Below are 6,634 nucleotides of genomic sequence, written 5' to 3'. Positions count from 1 at the left end.
AATATATACATATATAGAATATATGTGATACCTTTTGTTAAGCTGTAACATTGGCAAGCGATAATTACGATTTCAGTTGTAATGTTGTATTATTTTAATTTCTTCAATAATTTTAAAAATATTTTTAATTTTACGTAAAAACTCAAAGCCCTTATCAAACTGTACAGGATTACAGTGGCTTACCTGCAGATTAAGATGTTTAAAAGGCATCAATAGAAGTAACATTATGTAAAATAAAATATAAGTTTCTTAGCGACGGTTTTAAAGAGCTTCTAAAACAGTTGCACAGCAGATCCACTGTACAACCGCAGATCATACAGTACAGTACATGCTTATCTCATTTTGTAATTTATGATGATATATACATTACATGTATTTACATATCCACATCTGGCGGTATGATCACCAGCTATGATATAACCATACTCCATATGATGTGATCACATGACACACGCTAATGTTTTACAAGGACATTTGCATTTGAAAGAAAAATATTTTAAAAAATACACCAATGCCCGATCAATGAGTACAATTCTCTCTATGGGAAACAAATGTCGTTTCAACCAAGACATGTTTTCCTTACAAGCTTTTGATAATCTCAACAGAATTTTCTGTTTGTATTCTACAAATGATTTATTAAAGTGTTCGTCGTCGTTTTGTTGCTCTTAACAAATTACATTACATTTCTTTAGCGATTGCGGAGTAGTGCAAAAATATAAATTCATCGTAAAATGGTGCAAATGCAAAAAATATCATAATTTCATTACCTATATAGATATATCAAATTTCATACAAAATATAGAAAAAACAGTTTCTAGGTCGAGAAAAACATAAATAACCTTCTTCTATATAGGGTAAAGCAATGAAAAAATATCGTGAACGTATCTAATTGCAGAAGGAAAATAGCTCACAATTTATTAAAAAATATTCATGCGGATTGGTTGCTGGCTATTTTGCTAGGTCTTGTCCGCTCAGATGATTAGTTCAACGCACGACGGCCGCACGATGTATAGGATTCATTCAACCTGCCGGTGCATTTAAGATCCCTCCAATTTAATAAACCTATCTGTATGGGCAGGGAGCACGCGTGTTTAAATTACCACTATTGATGTTTCTCTCTCTCTCTCTCTCTCTCTCTCTCTCTCTCTCTCTCAGTCTTTCTTTCTCTCTCACTATTTTCCATAAACTATGAAACAACAAAAATATCATTATTAAAATTATATAAAAACATGAGAACAAACAAAAAACAAACAAAAAAATAAACGAAAAAGAACCAATCGCCAAAAAACACAAATGCTTTTGGGATTTGTACCCCAATTAAAAATTAATTGCAGTACAAAAATCTTTACGTGTAATAACATTGACAAGAGCAGCATGAAAAAATATCACAATAATAAGAAAAATAACAATAATAATAATAACAATGATAACGTTGATGATGGTTGTGGTGATAGTATTATTATTTATAATAATTAGAACATTTTTCTATTTTGACCATAAAAAATAAAATTGAAAACGAACAAATAATACAAATAAGCCATCATTTGTAAAGTATATTTTATAAAAATGATGATGAAAGAATATCGTTACCAACAATTTATTATTTTAAAGAGCAGGAGTGGGCAAACTACAGCAAATAAGGTCGTCAGCCAGACATTATGAAAAAAAAGGAGCCACTAATCTTAAAAAAATTCTCCCCGGGTCGAAAAAATTTACTACTCATGTACATATGCGGCCCTTCAAAGGTCTCAATGCGGCCCTCACAACAAAAAGTTTGCCCACCCCTGTTATGAAGCGTTAAAATAGTTTGAAACTTCAAATCATAACGTAGTATTAATGTAATTGCAGTTATGGGAATAAGTTAACAATAACAAACTGTTTGTTATCATTCAGCAATTATTAACAATAATTGCTCATTTAATATATACCTGTTTATTTGTTTATCTATCAAATTATGTGGACAGATGTACCTACAATTATCTGCTAATCGAACATTGCACCAGAGACTAACGTAATTGAATTGAATCACTTATACAATTCAGATGATAACTGAAACATTCACATGAATTATCGCGCACCGCAGCACAGGATCGCCAACATAGTGAACCTGCTTGTACAGAGATGGTCGATAGTTGCAGAAGCGTTACTTGAAATTTTCATAGCGGCGGGCGGGGGTGGGGATTGATTTTGTAAAAGAAATATTTGGCGACCTTTTTCATGTCGAAACTAGTTTTTTCGTATCAATAATAACCACATTTGATTAGTGTAGCGAACCGAAACAGTTTCCAGTCAAAATTATATTGTGGATGTCCCCTTCATGGCTACGCCTCTGATCTGTTGCCTATCCCAAAGAGCTGATTGTTTACATTGTGTATTCTTTATTTTTTTTAAATCTCATGTTGTTGCTTTCATTTTTTCCCCACATTTTGTTATATTTTGTATTCATCCATTTCAACAGCTGAGTAGAATCGATGGCTGCTTTTTGAAATGTTGTACACAAATGTTAGCAGACACTGGTGCGTTGTATAGTTTGGCAGGTTTGGTTGAATCAATGTGAACAACAACATGTTTAACTCAACATAGAACGAAATTTAACTGGGTGCGTAAATAAATAAATAAATCTAAATTTGTCATATTTGCGTCGTACAATTGTCCAGTTGTTATTTATGAGATAATTTGTTTCATCTGATTTATTTATCTCCCTGTCTGTTTAGTTTATAAAAAGTTTAATAAACGGAAACAGAAAATTTGTCAATAATCAATTTAACGATGTTTGATAACAGCTCAGGATTCTGATGTATATCATTTTGATTCTAATATAAATCAAGACTTTTCAAGTTGATTATTTTGTTATTTCTTGTTAACAAAATATAATTACTAATTAATGATTTAAATTGGTTGTGAACTTCAATTTAACCATTCTAAGGAACAAAATCATCAAAGATTTTCGTTTAATCAATAATGTGATTAACTCGGCCACTTCAAAATATGAACACGCAGTACCTGGACACAAACTCGAGATGTCAGAAAACACTTATCACATCTGTAAGACACAAACTCGAGATGTTCTGTTCATGTTAGCAAATATTCCTTACGGCGACACAATAATCTTTTTTTATAAAAACATGAAAAGGTTGGATCGATAGATACCAACCTGTTCATCTTGTTTGATGAACTGTTTGATGAACTGAAATGTTTGAACGAGATTTATCTGTGTCAGTCAGAAAACACCACATCTGTAAGTTTCTGTTTCATACTACGGTACGATAGCGTTATTGATACTATTGGTGTTCAAGTTGGCCCCGGTCTAATATGCACTTAAAACCAATCCGCAGTTAGTAACAGATCATAAACACGAAAGAACCAACAATCAGTATTATTAATATTTTCAAAACTGAAAGTGCAATTTTTTCAATTAAGAGATTAAAACTGTTTCGAATTATTGTAAATGATGTAAATTTTAGGAAATAAAAAGTTCAAACAATTTTTTTATGGCTATTCTTTCTCGGCCCGGTGGACCCCAACGCCCTTAAATTTCTTAAGGCAATATGTAAAATGATCAGCGTCAAATCAGCCGACAGCAGGGAACTGTTTTTCGCAACTAACCACATTTCGTGCTTGTTGCAGCGGTTCCTGCGTGTCTGTGTGCTTGAAAATATCCAACTGAATGCCGACATGTGCAATTAACGACAAATCAAAGTGTTAATCCATTTGTTACTTGATGTTTGACGGTTCAGTGTCACTCATCATGTTTTGGTTTTAACATACATACATACATACATACATACATACATACATACATACATACATACATACATACATACATACATACATACATACATACATACATACATACATACATACATACATACATACATACATACATACATACATACATACATACATACATACATACATACATACATACATACATACATACATACACATACATACATACATACATACATACATACATACATACATACATACATACATACATACATACATACATACATACATACATACATACATACATACATACACACGCAAACACACACACACACATACATACATACATACATACATACATACATACATACATACATACATACATACATACATACATACATACATACATACATACATACATACATACATACATACATACATACATACATTGTTTTTAACCAAGGGCTCGCACATACATCATACATTCATAGAAACAAATATAGAAACAAACATGCACATACCTATACAGAGAAGTTAAAACTGAGATTTGATATCCTTGCCAATTAGTGTGCTAATATTTTGATGGAAGATTTTTTTCACAGAACTTCTACCTGCCTGCAGTGTAATGATGTTAGTGTACCATTCATAGCTCCATTCAACTCACCATGCAATGCAACACGAAATGAACGAACTGTGAATGGACTACAATGGAGATTGCCGGCAAGAAATGCCTTCAATGACGGCTTTAATGTCAAAGTCAAGAAGTTGAAATAAAACCATGCGGGCGATAATGGCGATGCTAAAAAAATTATGGTAACCCTATATTTATATTGAAAAGTATTTAAGCTATCTTTTTTTATTAACATGAAAATATACTACACGCACATCCACGTATATGCAAACACGTGCATACGTAACTCCCTACAAAAACAATTGCATGTAATGTGTTTCATGTGTGAAGTAAACAAAACGAAAAACAACTAAACGTAACGAGTGAAACAGTTTTGCTTTAGCTCTTCTAAGAAGAGGACATGCAAATGTAGCCTAGTTAGAAACAAAATTACAATCATCAAGCTCTAAAGCCTTGCATTAACTCGACTAAATGTAAATGAAATGTAAATGAAGCTAAAAGAGACATGAATAATTGGGTTGGAAAAACATTTTGTATTAAATTTCGATAAAGCATTAATAAATTAATTGTCCTATTAATTTGGACCGATGTTTATACATTGGTGTGTATAGATTTTAATATATGCTGCTAATTTAATGGATGAAAATGAAAATCTGACTTTTCCAACAATTAAGGTATTAATAAGACATTCGATCCACCAATTAATTATACCAGTCTGCACTGCGGATTCGTGTTTGTAAGAAACATTTAAGAAAAAATGTTTGAGTTTCAGTTCGGTCGTTGGAGATTGATAATGAATGGATGGGATGGGGAAGAAAATTATTTGTTCATCTTTCATTTCCTTGTTTGCTTCTGTTTACGTTTTTGTCATTCATTCGAGAAAAGCGTTCATCGGAATGATCAAAACATCTGTAAATTAAAGGTTTTCGCTAACCTAGATGTTTTGTTAATGAGGAAAAATTCTATTTGTCATCTCGTAATTTATGATTGAATTTATTTATATAATCGATTCTAAAGGTTTATGTCCTGGTTGGTTAAAAAATCAATATGCTATTAATTAATTCTTCTGTTGGCAGTCACATGCAGGTTATTTGATACAGTCAAAATATTGGCTTTGCATTGAATGACAAAAACTGGTGTCAACGACTTAGGCGTTTTGTGCGTTTTAATTATCTTATTTTATCCAAAAAAAAAAAAAAGAAATTGATTTGTTTGTTCGGCGTTGCAAAAAATCAAGCTTTTAACAAAATTAACACAAGTTATATATATATATATATATATATATATATATATATATATATATATATATATATATATGGTAATTTATGAAATTTACCGAATTTCTAGCGTTGTTAAGTTTTTTATTACATTTCTCAATAATTAAACAAATACTTGACGTCATTATTTCATTATTTATTTTATTGAAGTTAGAATAATATACATTTTTCCAATTCATTCAGTGTGTTGGACTTATTTCGTTTTTTTCAATCATCTTCAGCACTTGTTGCGGTTTATAAAGGGAATTTGTAAAACCCAGACCTTTGTTCATGTGTTTAGCATATTTTGTTATCAGTGACTGTTAATTTTACTGTCTTCTTTACTAATTGATATGGTTCCTTTGTTCGGGCTAATTGCTTTGGTGTTCTGTTTTATTGCTACGATGTTACGTTTTATTGTTCTAGTTTATCTTTTTTGTTCATCCTTCAAAAATAAATAAAAAACATTAATGGTAATAATTACATCGCTTTTATGCTTCATTGTGCCAGTTTTATTGATATCATTTACTTGCTCTTTGATTGCACCTTGGTCGATGTTACTTTCTTCAGCGTCTTCATCACTACTATTGGTCTTATTAGTATATTTTATTAATGGTTATCAAAGTTTTTAAAAAAACTATTCAACGCAAGAAATTCAGCAGATTTTATAATTGCATTAATTATGGTCTTTTACGAGCATATATAGATTATCGTTAACAATTTGCATCCTGCAACATTATTTATGCATTTAAAAATAAGTAAAAATCAAATTCGAATCAGAGAAGAGAAAAAAAATAGAAAATATAAATAAAAATTAAATGACTAGGCGTACATATAATAACCATATCCCAACATATACCTACTGCGTATGTGTGCGTATGTGTGCGTATGCGTGTATGTGTGTCTGTATGTATATATATATATATATATATATATATATATATATATATATATATATATATGTGTGTGTGTGTGTGTGTGTGTGTTGTGTGTGTGTGTGTGTGTGTGTGTGTGTGTG

Source organism: Helobdella robusta (assembly GCF_000326865.2).
Source record: "Helobdella robusta unplaced genomic scaffold HELROscaffold_3, whole genome shotgun sequence".
In the NCBI taxonomy this organism is placed as follows: domain Eukaryota; kingdom Metazoa; phylum Annelida; class Clitellata; order Rhynchobdellida; family Glossiphoniidae; genus Helobdella; species Helobdella robusta.
This window is presented reverse-complemented; position numbering follows the sequence as displayed.